Source organism: Dermacentor andersoni, chromosome 8, assembly GCF_023375885.2.
Source record: "Dermacentor andersoni chromosome 8, qqDerAnde1_hic_scaffold, whole genome shotgun sequence".
In the NCBI taxonomy this organism is placed as follows: domain Eukaryota; kingdom Metazoa; phylum Arthropoda; class Arachnida; order Ixodida; family Ixodidae; genus Dermacentor; species Dermacentor andersoni.
In genome coordinates this window covers 82,529,014-82,548,691 of record NC_092821.1, presented here as the reverse complement: position 1 = coordinate 82,548,691, position 19,678 = coordinate 82,529,014, and the positions used below count along the sequence as shown (strand labels likewise).

General features: G+C 44.6%; 1 long non-coding RNA gene across 1 annotated transcript in view; it reads left to right on the top strand.

Moving 5' to 3' along the window:
• Window positions 1-19,350, top strand: part of LOC129382112 (uncharacterized) — a 51,443-nt gene extending 32,093 nt beyond the window's left edge. The window contains exons 3-4 of the long non-coding RNA XR_008610184.1: window positions 13,216-13,330; window positions 19,153-19,350. This is a non-coding gene — a long non-coding RNA (uncharacterized lncRNA). The remainder of the gene's footprint in view (window positions 1-13,215; window positions 13,331-19,152) is intronic.
• The last annotated feature ends 328 nt before the right edge of the window (window positions 19,351-19,678 follow it).

Genomic DNA, 19,678 nt, shown 5'->3' with positions numbered 1-19,678 from the left:
TCAAGTTCAACAAATTATTCACAATCCTTCCTGAAATACAAACAAATAGAAGAACGTAAGCCTTTCAACAGAAAATGTCGTCAAAATCAACCATACAACCATCCTTTTAGTATTGCAGAGTTCAGAGCTGCCTTGAGCGCATGCAAGAGCTCTGCACCGGGATCTGACAGAATCATGTATGAAATGCTGAAACACTTACACAATGACACGCAAGTTACACTACTTACACTTTTCAACACTATCTGGGAAGCAGGGTACCTTCCGACTGCATGGAAAGAAGCCATTGTGGTCCCTGTTTTAAAACAAGGCAAAGATCCTTCCTCAGTGGCAAGCTACCGCCCGATAGCCCTCACAAGTTGCATGTGTAAGGTATTTGAAAAAATGATAAATCGGCGCCTCATCCATTTCCTTGAACAGAACAAAATACTCGATCCTTATCAGTGTGGCTTCAGGGAAGGGCGCTCCACAACTGATCACCTTGTACGTATTGAAGCAAACATCCGTAACGCATTTGTACACAAACAGTTTTTCCTATCCATATTCCTCGATATGGAGAAGGCATACGACACAACGTGGCGATACGGGATCTTAACAGACTTGGCAGAAATGGGCATTCAAGGTAATATGCTAAACCTCATAGAAAGCTATTTGTCCAATCGCACATTCCGTGTAAAAGTCGGCAATCTGCTGTCACGTCCTTTTACACAAGAAACTGGTGTACCCCAGGGAGGCGTGCTCAGTTGCACACTTTTTATTGTTAAAATGACAACGCTTCGTGCTTCTTTACCACCGGCCATTTTGTATTCCGTCTATGTGGACGACATTCAAATAGGTTTCAAATCCTGTAACCTCGCAGTATGCGAGAGACAGGTACAGCATGGTTTGAACAAGGTGTCAGGGTGGGCAGAGAAAAATGGTTTTAAAATCAATCCTCAAAAGAGTTCTTGTGTGCTGTTTACAAGGAAGAGAGGCCTGGTCCCCGATCCTTGCTTAGAACTGTGTGGACAACAAATTCCTATCAACAAAGAGCACAAATTCCTAGGCATTTTTCTTCACGATAGACTCACTTTCATTCCGCACATCAAATATCTGAAAGAAAAATGTCTAAAAACAATGAACTTAATGAAACTTCTATCCAAGACTACGTGGGGTAGTGACAGAAAGTGTCTAATGAATCTCTACAAGAGCCTAATACGGTCACGATTGGATTATGGGGCCGTAGTGTATAACTCTGCCGCCCCGAGCGCGCTAAGGATGCTGGATCCTGTCCATCATCTAGGTATCCGACTAGCCACTGGTGCTTTCAGAACAAGCCCGATCGAAAGCCTATACGCCGAATCGAACGAATGGCCGCTCCACTTACAGAGATCATACGTCAGCTTTACTTATTTCCTTAAAGTGCATTCCATTCCTGAACACCCATGTTTTATTACCATTACCGATATAACGTATGCTACACTTTTCCGCAACCATCCGTCTTTAAGACAGCCTTTCTCGCTGCGTGTGAAGGAGCTTAGCGATGAAATGCATGTCCCACTCCTGGAGCACCGCTTAATGCGCCCAACCAAGATATTACCTCCTTGGGACTGGCAGGTCACAGAATGTGACGTATCCTTTCTAAAAGTCTCAAAGCATGCTCCAGAGGTAGAAATTCGAATGCATTTCCTAGAACTTCAGTACAAACACTCATGCACAGAGTTCTACACAGACGCTTCCAAGTCACATGCCGGAGTATCCTATGCAGCCGTCGGTCCTTCTTTTTCGGAATCCGATGTACTACATCCAGAAACAAGTATTTTTACGGCAGAGGCCTACGCTGTATGGTCGGCTGTAAAGCATATAAAGAAATCAAAACTCCAAAAAGCTGTTATATATACAGACTCCTTAAGTGTGGTGAAGGCCTTAATGTCACCCTACAAACATAAAAATCCCGTACTTATTGAGGTCTATTCCGACCTGCGCAAAGCTTATCTATCTAACCAGCAAATCATCATATGCTGGGTACCCGGCCATAGGGGAATCGAAGGTAACGTTTTGGCAGACCAGATGGCTACGTCAATTACACTCCCTGCTATTAATAATACTGCTTTGGTGCCTCTCACAGATCTGAAACCTTACATACGAAGGAAACTGCGAAACCACTGGCAACGCATGTGGGACGCAGAAATAAATAATAAACTGCACGTTATTAAGCCACAGTTAGGTTTTTGGCCCTCCCCAACAAAATCTCGGCGAACAGATGTCCTATTATGTCGCCTCAGAATAGGACACACATTTGGTACCCATCATTTTTTACTTACTGGAAGTGAACCTCCAACCTGTGGCAGATGCGGTGAGAGGCTGACCGTCCTCCATGTCCTCTTGGAGTGTCGGAAAGCTGAACCTGAAAGAAAGAAACATTTTCCGCTAGCATACCCTTATTACATTCCTCTGCACCCGGCTATGTTTCTTGGTCATGAACCGCTTTTTAACACCAAGGCAGTCCTCGACTTCTTAAACGATGTAGTTCTACACGTTATATGCCCATTAAATTCGTAGAGCATCCTCGCTCCAGAGGATGCCGCTGCGATAATTGTTTTGAATAGCGCATGATCCAGGCCCTTGTGTTTCAAGGGCTCTAAGGAGGCAGTAGTGCTCTAGCATATCTTATATAACCTGACATATCTTTAGACATCATATCATTCTTTTTAAATGTGTCTTATTGTTCATAGTACACTTCATAAGTCATCGCCATAATCTTATTATACAGATTTTACGCACTTTAGCGCTACCATATTTAAGGCCCCTCTACAGCCACGTCACACCAACTTCATAGTACTCATGATCTCACTGCAAACTAATTAACACGGACATGGCGCTCTTTGGCCATATCTGGCCCTTGCGCCACTAAACCACACACATCATCATCATCATACAGGCATCTCAGAGTCAGGTAGAGTGCAGCCAAAATTACATTGAATTCATGAAGGGAAGCAGCTGTCCATCATCCCTTTTCGTTGCGCCCACGAACTACACAGAAGCTCTCTCGTGCATAAGTAGCATTAAAAATAGCAAGTCAGTAGATGCAACTTGTCTCCAAATAGCACCCTTTAAACATGTTCACCTAATATGCCCCGATGTTACTCACATTTATAATCTCATATCATCTACCGCTGTATTTCCAAAGGCAGCGCAAATGGCTTTAGTGATACCGGTTTTTAAAAGCGGCGACAAGACTTTGATTAGTAACTATCGTCCAATTTCTATACTGCCGGTGTTCTCGAAGCGTATAGAAAAATGAATGCATGGTAGGGTACTATCTTTTAGCACGGGTTTCGAAAGAATCAATCTACTGAAACAGCATTACTGACTGAAAAAGAAATCATAATAGATATGTTTCAAAATAAGGAAATAGGTGCAGGCATATACATAGATTTTACTAAGGCTTTTGGCTTGGCAAACCACAGAATTTTACTACATAAACTGGCAAACTATGGTGTGCGAGGATAAGCTCACGATCTTATGGAATCTTATTTGTCGAACAGAACACAATATGTAGATATAAAAATTCGTTGTCTTCAACACAAAATATTTGCGCAGGAGTCCCCCAAGGAAGCATTTTGGGACCGCTCTTATATTTAATCTATGTAAATGATATTGTGCAATGTGTAACTACTGGAAAGATTGTATCCTACGCTGATGACACTTCGGTGTTCATATCCGGGAGATCAGAAAGTGACATTGAAGAGAAAGCAATCAAAATACTGAATGCATTAAATACAAAATTAAATTGTACAAATAAATAAATACAAATACAAAATCAAATTGTTTGAAGATTAATTCTAAAAAGGCAAAAATAATATTATACTTTCCAAAAAGAAAGACAATTTCTAGGCCGTTGAACGTGTTCTTAAGCTCTGATATTTTTGAAATTGTAGATTCTGTTAAAATCCTTGGCGTTATATTTTCAAAGCATTTGACTTGGAATGATCATGTTGACTATATCAGATCAAAAGTGTCTTCAGCTGTCGGTGTCATGTTGCGCCTGCGCGGTATTCTTCCTGTCAAAGTTAGGCTATTGTTATACAACTCATTAGTTCTTTCTCTTTTGCAATATTGTTTTACCGTTTGGGGCACTACAAGTGTCACAAATTTAGGCAAGCTTCACCTTCTTCAAAAAAGATCTGTAAGATGCATTGCTGGTCTTCCTTAGTGTTCCCCCACACATGACTTGTTTATAAAATATGAAATCCTGCCAATCTATAGTTTATACAATTATAGACTTTTAATGATCTATAAACGCTCTTCACAAAGTTATGAACATTATATTTCTTATCTGGAAAAACTTGAGAAAAACACGCATATCCTGCAGACTAGATATAAAGAAATTTGGTTAGTGCCAACGCCTAGGGCATATTATACCGAGCAGTCTCTTTATTATACCCTTCCAGTATTAATAAATAAATTAAACACAGCATTGTTTGACCCCTTTCAGCATTCAAGTAATGTTATTAAACGATTTTTTCTTAGCAAGATTACGTAATATTGCACTCAGTTTAAAGCTACACATGTTATTATTTTTTTCGTTTCCCCCTGACCAGTTATTTGTCCATCTAATACCTATGTTTGTGCTGCAATGCATAGCGCTGTTTTTTACAAAGTGTTTTGTTATTTTGTTTCGGTGTTTATTTGGAAAATTGAATATCTCTGCCTATATAATGTACTGCCAAGTTGATAAAGGGGGCAGGACCTCTGTCAAGCTTGCGAGCTTTTAGTCATGTCTTCTTCTCTGTCCAAGAGAAAAATAAAGACTGAAATTAAAATTGAATTGAATTTAAAATTTTTATCTTTATTTAGGGTACCTTCCTTTCTATTGCTGTTTTGCTTTTATTTTGCCTTTGTCGTGCATGTGCATGAAAAGTCATATAAAATCAGATGGCAAACGGCTAGCACTGCACTATAGTTGTCTTTACTACAGTCACATTTTGTTCTTGAGGCATACTTTGAAGCACCCCGCTAAGCTTCCAAGAACTTTGTGAAGAGTTTTGTAAGGCCATTGGCCTTTCGTACTAAATGTTTCAATGTCATATAAATAATTTCACCCCTCGGCGATGCTATTCAGTTTAGTAAACCCTGTTCTGAAACTTTTCGCTGATGCCTCTTTGGCAGAATCTTGTATTTGAATTTCTGATTTGTGGTCACTGTTCGGCGGAGGTTCAGCTTTTAGAATTTTTTCCTGGTGGACCTACACTCAACCGCAAAATATGGCGAGACACGCAAGCGCGTTGCCGTACAATTCCTTTTAATGGCAGCCCAGTATCGCAGCGAAGAGAACCTGTGCACGCTAAGTGACAGCTAGATGCGTGGCTTCGTGTCAACTGCTACATTACGTGGGCACAGCAAGCCAGCGTTACAAAGAGGTGAAGGGAGGCAGCTCAGTACACAGCGAGGTAGCAAAGGAAGTAGCACAGTGTTTTAGCCATAAGCCACTTTGCGTTTTGCGTGTTTGATGCAGAAACCACGCAGGCTGCTATAGCCAACCGCGCTCTCCGGCCCCGCAATATTTTATGGAAGAGTGTGCGGTCGCAGAACCCTGTCTAGGTACCAAAGTGTCACCAACTTCTACATAAATATCATAAGTGATAGTCAGGACCCTTTGACTAACGAAACCATACGAAACCAGAAATCGTGCTCGCGCCGGAACTTCATAGCGGACGCCATACAGGCGGCGTCGTGCTGTGCTGTTGAGGTGCCGCAACGGCGTAAGTGAATTTCGCTGGTATTGAGTCCACAGACACGGAATCGTACCCATTTTTCAGCAAAAATGCGTATTCTAAAGAGGTTTTATTCCATAAATTGCCCAATTTTTTATGCCCGTGTGTCCAAACGAAGCGTATAAAGGTCCAGTTTTGAATGGAAAACATTTTCGCTTAGTTTCAGGTTCGGGATTTTGCTTGCTTCGAAAGAACACTTCCCACATATACATTGCAAAAAATAAACTCTGCTCAACGCACATATCGCCTCAATTATTAAACCTATAATTGCACTCTAATCTGACATTAGCACTCCGGAAGGAAGAAAAAGGTATTAACGATTCAAAAATGTTTAAGTATTCTCCACATCATCGCAGCAGCAAGCGCGCCTACAACCTTAACAGCGTCGGTAAAAACCCCATCAGTGAGAGCGTACGAAACGGCGGCGTTTGCTGTCACATTCAAATGCGCAAAACGAAACTGAGAATCTGCCCCCTCGTCATCACCGACTTTCAATCCCCTTGCCGTCTGTTTCAGAGTGGGACGATTCCCAAAACGGCATTGAGAACAAACTACTAAATCAGCATTCAATAATTCGGTGCCCCACTCATACAGCACTGCTGGGTAACGGAAGGGCCCACCGTCTTGTTCGCAAAATACGAATCAGAGCACCGGCTGCCACCCTCGAGGAAGCCCCACAACTCCACGTGACATCCTCGATAACCAAAAAAGAGAATGACAGATACAGCTGTCCAAATCGCGGTCTTACAGGGAACACAGGCCTGAGACTGGCGTCACATACAAATCAAAACGCAGACTGACCAACAAAGGAAACACCACATAAACCTAACAATGTACGCGGGCACCCGTACGTGGTGCAGGAAGCGACTAACCCTCACCGACTTTACGTCGGAATGCGAATCGTTACCCTAGCAAATCAATTCTCCCCTTCTCGGCACATATAGAAGCTCGACCAGGCTTAGCCAGCCGCAAAGGCCAATGGAGTCAGAGGTAAGGGCCCCACCACTTGCCCTGAAACCCTACAACCAATAAAGTTGACACTACTATTGTAATGAAGAAAGGAAGAAATGACATCCCGATCATCATCAAGAGCGGAGGGCACGGGATCGGCGCTCGAACACCACCATCTTGTTCTCCCGACCTACTGTTCTGAGCTACCGCCTGTTTGTTGGACTCGTCCAATAAACCTCCTTACATTTGGTGGATCGTGCTGGGTACGCACATCGCCGACACCCTGGAACTCCGATCCCGTACGTTGCACTCGACCACGCAAGCTGACGCTGCCCAACCGCCGCCATCTCTCCCGGCCGCCGTTTGCTCCGGCCCGGTTCGCCAGCGAGACCCCCCGGTATTTTCGGGTACGGAAGACCAGAATGTCGAGGACTGGCTGTCGGCCTACGAAAAAGTAAGTGGACCCAACAAGTGGGATGGCGCTGCTAAGCTGAGTACCGCGAACTTTTATCTGGCTGGCGTGGCGAAGCTTTGGTATACGAACCACGAATCGGAATTTGAGAACTGGTCCGCTTTTAAAGAGGCAATACCTGCCATTTTCGGTCGCCCTGCCGTGCGGAAGTTACGCGCCGAGCAACGGCTGCGCACCCGGGCACAGGAACCAAACGAAACCTTTACCGCCTATATGGAGGACATAATCGATCTCTGCAGGCGCGCCGATGCTTCAATGAGCGAAAGTGCCAAAATACAGCATATTATGAAGCGCGTCGACGACGATATCTTTCAAATACTTCTCGCGAAGTCTCCTGGCACAGTGTCTGAAGTGGTAACTCTGTGCCACAGCTATGACGAATTGAGAAGGCAGCGGGCTCTCACCCGACGTTCATCTCACACGTACAGTCAACCATTCGCTGCACTGGAGATCGTGCCGGACCAGTCACACCTTCTCGCACAAATGAAAGAATTTGTGCCTGAGGAGGTGGCCCGCCAGTTGTCTCTCCTGCCGTTTGCTCAGCGTCAGGAGCTTCCACAGCAGCAGCAACTGCAGCGACCAATCCCGTTGGCTCCCGTGCTTCAACACGTCATCCAAGAACAGATTTCCGAGGCCATGCCGGTGCCCATTCAGCAGCAACCTGTCACTGCGCCTCTTAGTTACGCTGACGTAGTAAAGCGGCAGCAGCTTCAACAGCCCTCACCGTCCCACGGTGTGTCGTATGCTGCAGCCCCGATTCAGCCGTCCGTAACATGGGCTGCTCTCGTCACTGCGAATCCCTGGCGAACGCGCAACAACCGGCCGATCTGTTTTGCATGCGGTGGCCCTGGTCATATCGCCCGATTCTGCCGCCGTCGCACGCCAGGATACTCAGACGCCCGTTCGCAGAACTATAGATCATCCCCGCTCTCGTTATGGGAGTCCGGGTCCGCAAACAAGCACGTCTTCACGTGACTATCCGCAACCCACGTCTCGTCGCTCACCTTCACCCCGTCACCGATCCTTGTCGCCCATGCGTCGTCGACCAGCCCCTGAAAATGAGGGAAACTAGCCCCCGCAGTTCGTGAGGCAAGAACTGTGCTGTCGAAATGCTCAAGTCCTCGAACTTTGCCGTCGAATATTGTCGAAGTTTTTGTAGAAGGCACCCGTGCATATGCTCTTATCGATACCGGTGCTGCCGTTTCTGTTATAGACGCCACATTTTGCCGCAAGCTTCGGAAGGTGACCACACCTCTTGAGATGATGCCCTTACGTACAGCGAATAGAGACCCTGTTCGGCCTATAGCTGCCTGCACTGCTCGACTTATTATCGCTAAAGGGCACTACACTGTTGAGTTTATCGTCCTTTCATCCTGCTCGCACGACATCATACTTGGCTGGGACTTTCTATCGCATAATCACGCCATTATTGATTGTGCCAGATCTGAACTTGAGCTCTTCCCGTTGTGTGACCAGTCCTACAACCCCGTTCATCAAGCCGCACACAAACTAGTCGTAACAGAAGACACAGAAATTCCGCCGACAGCAGCTGTTTTGCTCCCCGTGTTCTGCAACAGCATATGTGATGAAGCTGCATTCTTTGAACCATCACGCCTCCTTCTAAGTCGGAAGCCACTTCTTCTGCCGTATTCGACCCTCTCTATTTCGAATGGAACAAGCGCTCTCTGCCTCACAAATCCTCTTCCGTATCCCATCAAACTCCTTAAAGGTGAATCCCTTGGATACGTGCAACTCATTGATATCGGCCAAATTTTTTCCGTGCAGCAAGATTCAGCTCGACGCGACCTCGACGTCGTCAGTGCCCTTAATCCTTCTGGTGTACCAGCTGCCGACCTATTCAATTCGTCGATCGCAGACGGACTGTCACCATTTGAACGCTCTGCTCTTCTCCAGCTGCTCTACCAGTTCCGCGACTCTTTCGATGTTGCCCAGCGTGCCCTTGGCCGAACTTCTACCATTGTTCACTACATCGACACCGGCTCCAACTCGCCAGTGCGACAACGCCCTTACCGTGTCTCCACCGCGGAACGTCAAGTTATTACCGACCAGGTTGACGACATGCTTAAACGCGACGTTATTCGCCCTTCACAAAGTCCAAAGGCATCACCTGTGGTTCTCGTTAAAAAAAAAGGATGGATCAATTCGCTTCTGCGTGGATTACCGGCGCCTAAACAAGGTCACTCGAAAAGACGTGTACCGGTTATCCAGAATTGACGATGCCCTTGATTGCCTACAAGGTGCCGAGTTTTTTTCATCGTTAGATTTGCGTTCCGGGTATTGGCAGGTGCCTTTAGCAGAGGCCGACCGTTCAAAGACAGCCTTCGTCACGCCTGACGGTCTATATGAATTCAACGTTATGCCCTTCGGCCTCTGCAATGCGCCTGCCACCTTCGAGCGCATGATGGACTCGGTTCTGCGGGGTTTGAAGTGGCACGTATGTCTCTGCTACCTCGACGACATTGTTGTCTTTGCGCCAGATTTCGCAACCCATCTGGAACGCCTCAACCATGTCCTCACGTGTCTGAAGACCATTCAGCTGCAACTAAATCTCAAGAAGTGCTGCTTTGCAGCGCGAAAACTTACTATTCTCGGTCACGTCGTATCAAAAGACGGTGTGCTTCCGGACCCGGCTAAACTACGTGCCGTGACCGACTTCCTCAAACCGACGACCTTAAAGCAGTTACGAAACTTCATAGGGTTATGCTCCTACTTTCGTCGGTTTGTGCGCAACTTCGCCTCTATAATTGCGCCTTTGACCCAACTTTTAAGCAGCGCCTCCAATCTTTCGTCATGGTCTTCTTAGTGTGACCAAGCCTTCTCCACCCTTCGCCGTCTCCTGACGTCACCACCTATACTGCTCCACTACGATCCTACGGCCGCAACTGAGGTGCACACAGACGCCAGTGGTGCCGGCCTCGGTGCTGTTCTCGCACAACGAAAGCCTGGGTTCGCAGAGTATGTCGTCGCATACGCCAGCAGAACGCTCACCAAGGCTGAGTCAAACTATAGCGTCACCGAGAAAGGATGCTTGGCAATAGTCTGGGCGCTTGCCAAGTTCCGCCCTTACTTATATGGCCGGACGTTTGATGTAGTGACGAATCATCATGCATTATGTTGGTTGTCTTCGTTGAAGGATCCGTCAGGTCGCCTTGCCCTCTGGGCTCTTCGACTTCAAGAGTTCGACATCCGTGTTATATATCGTTCCGGAAGCAAGCATGCCGATGCTTATGCACTGTCGCGGTCACCACTATCCATCGAAACTGCGTCCATATTCGCTATAGACCACCCATTGTCAGCTCTTGACATCGCCACCGTCTCCTCTGCACAGCGCCACGATCCCTGGATCGCTTCGCTTCTTGACGTTTTATCCGAGGCACCCACCCTTTCGATCACTCGAACACTGCGACGCCAAGCTTCTCACTTCAGCATCCGTGATGGCCTCTTGTACCGGCGCAACTACTCGCCAGATGGTAGGAAGTGGCTCCTAGTTATCCCCAGAACGCTGCGCTCTACAATCTGCGCGTCCTTTTACTCCGACCCGCAGTGTGCTCACGGCGGTGTCTTCAAGACCTATGAACGCTTACGCCAAAGGTACTACTGGCGCGGAATATTTTGCTTTGTCCGCAAGTTCATTCGCGGCTGCCACGAGTGTCAGCGGCGAAAAAAACCACCGCATCCTGCCGCAGCTTCATTACAGCCCCTTCCATGCCCAGACCGCCCATTCGACCGCGTTGGAATTGACCTTTATGGACCTTTACCTTTGACCCCGGTGGGAAACCGATGGGCTATCATTGCTGTCGACCACCTTACACGATACGCCGAAACCGCTGCTCTCCCCACCGCGACAGCACAGGACGTCGCCTCTTTCATTCTCAAGCGTTTTGTGCTTCGACACGGTCCTCCTCGCGAACTCCTCAGTGACCGTGGCCGCGTATTTTTCTCTGATGTAATCCAAGCACTTCTCCACCAGTGCAACATTGTACATCGGACGTGTACTGCCTACCACCCTCAGACGAACGGTCTCACTGAGCGGTTTAATCGGACACTGGGCGACATGCTTGCGACACATGTTGCATCTGGTCATCCAACTGGGGCCTGGTTCTTCTATTCGCGACATACGCGTACAACACCGCTACGCAAGTCACAACCGGGTATTCCCCCTTCTTCCTTCTGTACGGTCGCCAGCCGACGCACACTATCGACACGTTGCTGCCATACGCACCAGATGCCTCAGAGTGCGCGCCCGTGTCGGAAGCCGCCCGTTACGCTGAAGATTGCCGACAACTAGCCAAGCGCTTTACTACAGCCGACCAACAACGCCAGAAAAACGCCCGCGATTTTGACCACTCTCCTGCCGCAACATTCGCTCCTGGAGCACTTGTGTGGCTGCTTGTACCACCCTGCGCCCCTGGCTTGTCGTCCAAACTTCTCCCAAATTAGCATGGTCCCTACCGCGTCGTCGAGCGTACTTCGCCCGTAAACTACGTCATTGAACCTGTTACGCTGCAAGGCGACCGTCGTCGACGTGGACGTGATGTTGTTCACGTAGACCGCCTCAAGCCGTACTTCGACCCTCTCGTCCCCACCTGTTAGATCGCCAGGATGGCTCTACCTTTCTCGACGGGGGCAATTGTAATGAAGACAGGAAGAAATGACATCCCGATCATCATCAAGAGCGGAGGGCACGAGATCGGCGCTCGAACACCACCATCTTGTTCTCCCGACCTACTGTTCTGAGCTACCGCCTCTTTGTTGGACTCGTCCAATAAACCTCCTTACACTATTAATACCATTCCACTATACCCAGCTCAGTCACTGAAGAATATTTTGGTTTTTCGCCGCTACAGGTTTTAAATTTCTTGGAGTTCGCATGGTCTCCAAGAAATTTTGTGCATAACAGGAGCACAGACAACAAATATCTGGAGTTAGGATCCGTAGCACATTTTTATGACACCGTGTGTCATAAGAACGTGTGTCTGATACAGATAGTGTGCCTGATACAGATACACACCCGTGCATGCGTGGTTGTGTGTATGTTCACGCACACACACATAGCACCACTATTAATTTCTAGTCCTTTAGAAGCAACATGGCCCTTTTGAAGGCCCCTAGTGGTCTTCCGAATATAATATAAGTTCACTCTATTAACGGAACTTGTCCCGTTCGAAAGACCAGGAAAGCACGCTTTAGACTTCTGCCAATCTCACTGCCGTAAGAAGAAATACATTCCTTAGAAGTGGCAATAATTTTAATGGCGTGCGCACATGTCCTTGGAAAGCGTTGATATCAGTACACAACTGTAGATGGTAAGATTACTTTTCGTGGCTTGTTGTTTTTGAAAGAGTGAAATACGTATATCTCAACGTCTATATTAAAGGTTGTTTACTTGCCAGTCAGTGGCGATATGTCTCTATTCTTCGTTTTCGTACAGTGGCGCTGTTTTTCCGCTGTATTGCATGACACTAATAAGGGACCGATGAGCACACATGACGCAGGTTGGCACACGAATGTCCAACAGGTGTTGTGGCGAGACGATGAGTTATGCCACTGCGCTACAAATACAGATACCTTTGAGCTAGGGAGGCAGTAACCAATGAACTCTCACGCTCCCCGAGTGGTCCCGATTGCTAGGCTGCGTACTCCTAGCATGTGCTTTATCACAGGACCTGTGATGATGGGGGTGTGGGTATAGAGGGTGGTGCAGATTAAGATGCGTACTGCAAGAGATAGAATGGGGCATACGAAGTTTTAAACCGGCCCATCAATGTTTTACAGTTAGAGCTAATAGCTGTCGAAAGAACTAAAGCAGCTTTGCCATATTTATCAGCCTTAAATGGCTGAAAAAACGCTACGTTCAATTAGTTAACATTCTTTACCACATATTTTGAAAAAGAAAAGAGATGTTTCGCACGGCAGAATATGAAGCGATTGTGCTTCTTTTGTGTTAAAACAGCATACCGTGGTTCTTGGTGCCATTCAATCATTTTTATTATACGACTGTTCCTTTGTATTTATTAGGTTCTTGCAGATTTTTCGGACGAACAGTTTATCCAACGGGATCTATTCTGGACAAAACCCATTGCCTCCTTTATACGTGTCAAAATGGCTATAATCCGCAGGGCAGACTTACCGGGTAAGTTGATATAAGAAATATTGCGGATGAAGCATGAACATGTTTACCTTTTTATCCTAACACATGCATGGTTCTGTTTCTTATCCGCTCCTCTAACATACTTTCAACCCAATCACATTGCTCGATAATATCTTTAGTTTTCAGAAAATATGTTTGTCGGGCGTTTGTGACGAGAAACAGCTGGAAGATCCCAGCAAATGTTGATTGTTCTTGCCCAAAAATATTTTGCATAACAAGTACTGCTTATATACACTAAATTAACATAAGTTAGAGAAGGAGTAAACAGCCAGGTTGATGTTTTCCCGAAAACGAGTTTTTAAATACCATTAAAAGAGAGTAGTGTGCGAAAACCATGATAGTGAAAAAGGTTAAGAAATTTATTTCCCTCGATGAGAAGTAGAGCTCTTAAAAGAGCAGTGTAATCATATGTGTTTCGAATAATGACATCAATGTAAATGCAACAATCACCATAGTTGGTTATGTTCTTAGTTCTCATGGGGAGTTTTCTAGGTATTGAGAGAAGGGCGTTGCATGGTACTCTAATCATCTTTTATGTAGTATTTTTGTCCTTTAAGCAGAATGATGCTGCAGCGCTCCATATGTAGGTTAAGCGCCCGCGCCACAGCATGAAAGAGTACAAGAAAGGAAAAATAAGGTGCATTCTCCCTCGAAAGAAATATGAAGTTATCTTGCACACCGTATAACAATAAAATGTGAAAATATGCATCAATTACTCTTCTGAAAGTTAAAGTTAAAGTTTGAGAAAGTGCTTATTCTAACCATTTTGCAACACTTAACCGGTTGAATGTTTGTAATATGGTAACATAACTGAAAGAAACATATCTGAAAAATTACAACGCGTTAACGTTCTCACGTTGCGCAGTAAGCCAAAGAGATGTGATTTATCATCTCATGGCATATGCTTACGTTTAGGCATAATAGCTATTATCAAAATATGAGACATATTAGCTTTGATGAATCAACTTATCGCATTCGCATTTAATACATCTACTACAATTTGCACACGCAAACAACATGTCCTTGTATTGCTATGTGGATGTCAATGTCGTTATATTTTACCTAAGATTGTCCGAAACAGTTCCTGAATTTAAAAAAGCAGTACATCTCAATCCCGTCTGTTATATAAGATAATTACTATAACAATGCGCAAAATAAATATAATGAAAAAGTCTTGAGGGATACTCATAAGTTACCCAGGTCACGCCTACACACGAGCAATGCAAATTCACTTACTTTCAACGCGCTTATTCTCATGTGTAAATATTATCGCCACAAAGTTACAATCATTCCTCACAGAAATCTATGGCAATGGCGGCACAATATGACAGCAACATGCAGTGATATAAAACGAAGTTCTGATGCGAAAACATCAAATGGATCATCGAGCGAATAATCTGGCGTCTGGCGGCTGTAGCAGCACCTCAATTCCCCATTGGAGGCGGCGCCACGTCACGAGCGCGCCTCGAGAAAAGAGAGTAGTGGCCCAAAAGGGAGCACCTGGGCTGCCCAAGTGGCGCGCCAGGTGTTGCCTGGGGGAAGAGGGCATCGCCGCCACGCCAAATCACCCTCGCACTTGCAAGGTTGTCATATCCGCGCGTTCTTTGTCCGCGCAAGCTCTCGCCTGCGTGCTATGTGCTCTTCGCTGAGGCCAACACAAAACGCGCCAAGCGCCTCAACGCGCTCACTTTCCCGCGCGGAGTTCATAGCTCGAAGGACCGCTCAGCGGCGTTCAACTGGACATTAATTCCCTCATAAGAACTGCTCATGTGTCCTCGGATTTTTTAAATTGCATTCAGAATTACCGCAGCTAGTAAGAGAATCACAGTCTTTTTCTTCAGATCATATCTTTTCTTTCTCAGTTGAGCATTTCTTTTCTTTTTTTTTGCAGTCAATCCATTTTCTAGATTTTTAAGGTCGTTACTACGAAAACAAATTGCTTCAAAGTATTGCCAAATACACTATGTACACTTTCGAAGGAACACAACAGCACATGAACTGATGTTTTAACAAACACGCAACCGAACCATACAGTTTATTTTTCTTGATATAAATTACGCATTAGCATTTGAGTAATAGCGCAACACTATGTTACCTTAATTCTTTCGATGCACCTGAGTTTTAATTTTCGACGTTGTTAATATTCTTTTCAACCTAGGTAATATGTATTTTGATTTTAGTAGCTAGGGTGTCTCGCATATGCTGCGTCCACCGATTGTATCCAACTTAAATCACTGCGGGCTTCTCCGAATCTGCTCTTGGAAACAACGTTTACACCAAGCCTCCTGTGCTTTCTGTTTAAAAAACAAATTTCTGTAGTGTTGTATTTAATTGCATTTTATATGTTTTGCGCTTGTTTTAAAACTACGAACTGAACATCAATAGGGTTATACCACCCGCTCTTCGGGAAAATATTGTATCGCAGTGCAATAACCATTGCTGGCTTTAACGTCTCAAAGGAAAACAATGGTAATGAGGAGCAGAGCGGAGGACTCTATATTACCTCAGACTACCTGGGACAGTTTGACAGGATCCTACAGTACATCACAAGAGCATTGTTGAGTTCCTCGGCCATTCAATTGCCTCAAGTGTTGCCTGAAATCCAGCCCTCTGCCTTATTCTCAGGAACTAAACGCCATTAGTCGTGAACAATCCTGTCAGATGCGCGGTGTTTAGCGCGGATATCGTGTTTCTGTCTACACGTATATATTTGGCGGGAGGCACACAGATTCTAAGAAAATGCTATTTTGTGTTATTGCTGGTCTCAGTTCTTTGATTTGAACATGATGTTCAAAGTTATTCTTTCATAAAGGCACCTGCGGTAATTTCGTAAGCAATGGTCACATTGCCGATGATAGCAATTATTATGTACACCACTGGAATGTACCGTGAAATTATCATTTCACCTTGAAGCGGCTATTATTCACAGGACATATGCCGCAGAATGGCTGCTTTATCACCGTTGCTCTCGTTCCATTCGCACCTCAGCGCAGTGACTATGCGTTTTCTCAGAATTGACATTCTTCTTACGCTTTACCCTAGTTACACTTCACGTGCTTTGGTGTTGTGTTTTTCTTTCCAAAGTACAATGTCACCATTAAACGACTGTAGTACCAATAGACATAGAAAATAATTTTGTTAAATTATTCATTGTTACATTACAATAAATTTCCTTCTTGGCTGCACGTCTACTTCTCCCAAACCGTGTGCGCCGAAACTTCCTATGACATCTATGCAAATCAACAAAAAACATACATGACCTCAAAAGAGCAGTAAACAGGCGACAGTCATAAGGCATTTTTAGCGTAAGTCACAAAAGAAAATTTAGTTAGCTGGGCAGAGCTGAAAAATAAAGTTCATTTCGTCAGTGCTCTTTAAAATAAAGTGGTTTAAAGTGATCATTGTGATTAACAAGAACTGTGAGAAATTCACTGGATGTGCTGAAAAAGAGCTTAAAGAAACTGTTGTGCCACAATTCACATTTGCTGCAATGCATTCATGTGGTTCGGTTTCATTGTCTAGGAGCACAATTCACCAAGCCACAAGTTGGCAAGCGTTCACGTGATTCAACATAAATATTTAGCGTGGTGTAAATAGAATAAGTGGAGCTTGTTAAGCGGAACCTGAAAAGAGAGCTATATTTGCCAGCGATTTAGTTATTTTCGGGTACTTGCGGTTAACAATACGCTCCCATTTGCATTTTTGGAAAGAACAATGCCTGGGTACCTGTTAAGAGTATAAGCATCCACATTATTTTGCATCATACGACTTGTATGGTGGCGCCTTTATTCAGTGTCCTTTGGAGACATTTTTGCTCAAAAAATCTACGACACATGCTTACCGTTTACTAACAGTTAGAAAGTGCTGAAATACTAATGCAAACGGAATATAAAGCGTTCCTTATTCGGCAATAGTCTTCAGCACGACTCATTGTGCTGTTAAACGGAGAAATATTTCTTGCGTACCTATATTTGACAAAGTTTTTATTTCTCTTCATTTTGAGTCACCTTAGGACGACTTCTACCGAACTTCAGAAGGGCGTTGCTTCCAGTCAATATTCCCTTCGCAAGCAAATAGTCATATGGTTTTACCCATGAAACAAAACTTCATCTAAATAATTTGTCGTGCCTTCTGGCGTTACTGACATCATGTCCAAACATCGACATGGATAAAACAAATATAAGACGTCTAACAGTTGCCTAATGCTTAAGCTTGAGCAGATACGACATTTGCTTATAGAATAGCAGTTAACTAAACACATCACAACGTTCTGCAGCTTAAAGATAACGTAGTGTCCTAGGCATACATAGGTAGAAATCTAATAATATTAATCAGTTTTTATCCTACCGTACGTACACGCGAAAAGTTTTAAAAGTCTGCCTGTGTTCTTGAGAAAATAAGGCAGAGGCAAAGAAAACGTCTACTGCTATTGTCTCTCTAACGGAACTCATTTTACATGCAAGTAAAATAAGAACATAAGGCACTTTCCTGCAATCAAGGAAACAAAAAGGCTGAGAAGGAGGCGAAGAATGCAGTAGACAGGGCGAACGTTAACTTCAAATGATTTTATTTTAAATCAGAGCCAAGCAAGAAGCCAACCAAACGCACTCGGGCAGCAGTTGCGTCATTAACACATTATCAGGCACAAAAGAAGTGGAATTGACTAGTGAACGGATCAAATGATGTGTCAATAATTCGATCCATGACATTTTGTCCTATTGTCATAAGAGTCGAACAGTTCCCGTCCAGCGTGCAAAGGACTTCTATCTAGTATCTATGTCGTGACGGAGTGGTTCATAATCGCAAGCGTCGGGCCGTAAATTAGCACTAAATTTTCGTTTTATGAAGAGATTATGCCCCTGTGCTAGGTTGTTCTTACATATGCTAGTTTGATCCACGTAGGTCTTCGCACTCGATACCGGGATTTAACAGACGACGCCAGTAGCACAGCTCACTTACGGGCTTCCGTGCCTCCTTTGCACCTGCGCTTTCTCTCGGCCTGGCAGATACGCGGGCACAGGCCAGCCAGCTTGGGCGGCGCGGCAAACATGACTAAAACGCCATGTCTGTTAGCAGCCGTCTTAATATTGTAGGACCACCTGTGAACGCACACAATCACTCATGCTTTTCGCCCCTCTTGAATGGCATCGCTTCTTTGCGGTCTGGTGGATTTGACTTTCTGGAAAAAAATCTGAAAGACAACTCAAATGACCGCGCACGAATTCCAGGATGCAAGTAACCACCCTAAATGATCAACAGAAGTGCCCAGGATAACATGCTCTCAAACTTTCACAAGCGCTGACTGTAGGAACAGGTTGCATTTTCCCCGTCAAAGTAATTTGGAGTGCGCCAAAGCGGAGTGTTTCGATGCTAACTCTAGCGTTTTTGGTGCTAAAATGACTTACGTTGACTATAAACAACTCGCCTAAAAGCTATACTTATAGTAGTGAAATATCAAGTTCATACATTGCAACGTACTGGGCGCGTGCAGTGAATATGAGACGCGTGATATCTCTACAGTGGTAGCCCCACTCTACAATTGATGGCAGTATTTTTTACACTTATATCTCAGACTGCCTTAAGCAGATGTACTTTAGCAAAAGAGAGAGACGTTTTATATATCATGACGGATGGCTTCTATCTGCTATGAATCACCTGCGTGTGTGTGCTTTGAATATAGTTAATATAATTACTTACATCGGGGGGACATCACTTGTCATTCATTTGCCAAATTTGTGTTTTTTTGGAGTAATTTTGTGTTCTTTGGCATACAGGAGGCATACCTAATAATATATTACTTGCAGGTGCCCGGTTACTGAGGCCACTACTTCAACAATGCAGGAGCTGAAAGCATGTTGTGAGAAATGCACATGAGTTTGGAATGAAATGGTTTAACATGCTTCGCTACTTGACATGTTACATTCAAGACCTTTTTGTTCGGTTACGGCCGCAATACGTGTTTGTTTTTTGTGTTTCTTTAATAAATATTCGGCGTTTTCCTAGCTTGGTCACAGTACTTTCGCAATTGATAAATCAAGAATTCTCTCAGGAAATGCACTGGTGAAACTGCGTACGTTTTTACGAAACATCGCATTCTGCATTTTTAAATATACTATCACGCAAACACGCTTATTTTTCTACCCAATCAATACCACGCTGTATTTTTTTATTTCTCAACGGTATGTCAATGATTTGCTGTTCCAGCATTCGTCTTCCCAAACACAGCTTCCGCCGTTATATATTTTAATTTGTTATCTTGCAACTTATTACATCTTACAAGCTCCAATGCCTCTTTTGTGTGAACTTTCCTGCAAGCACGTTTCCAACTAT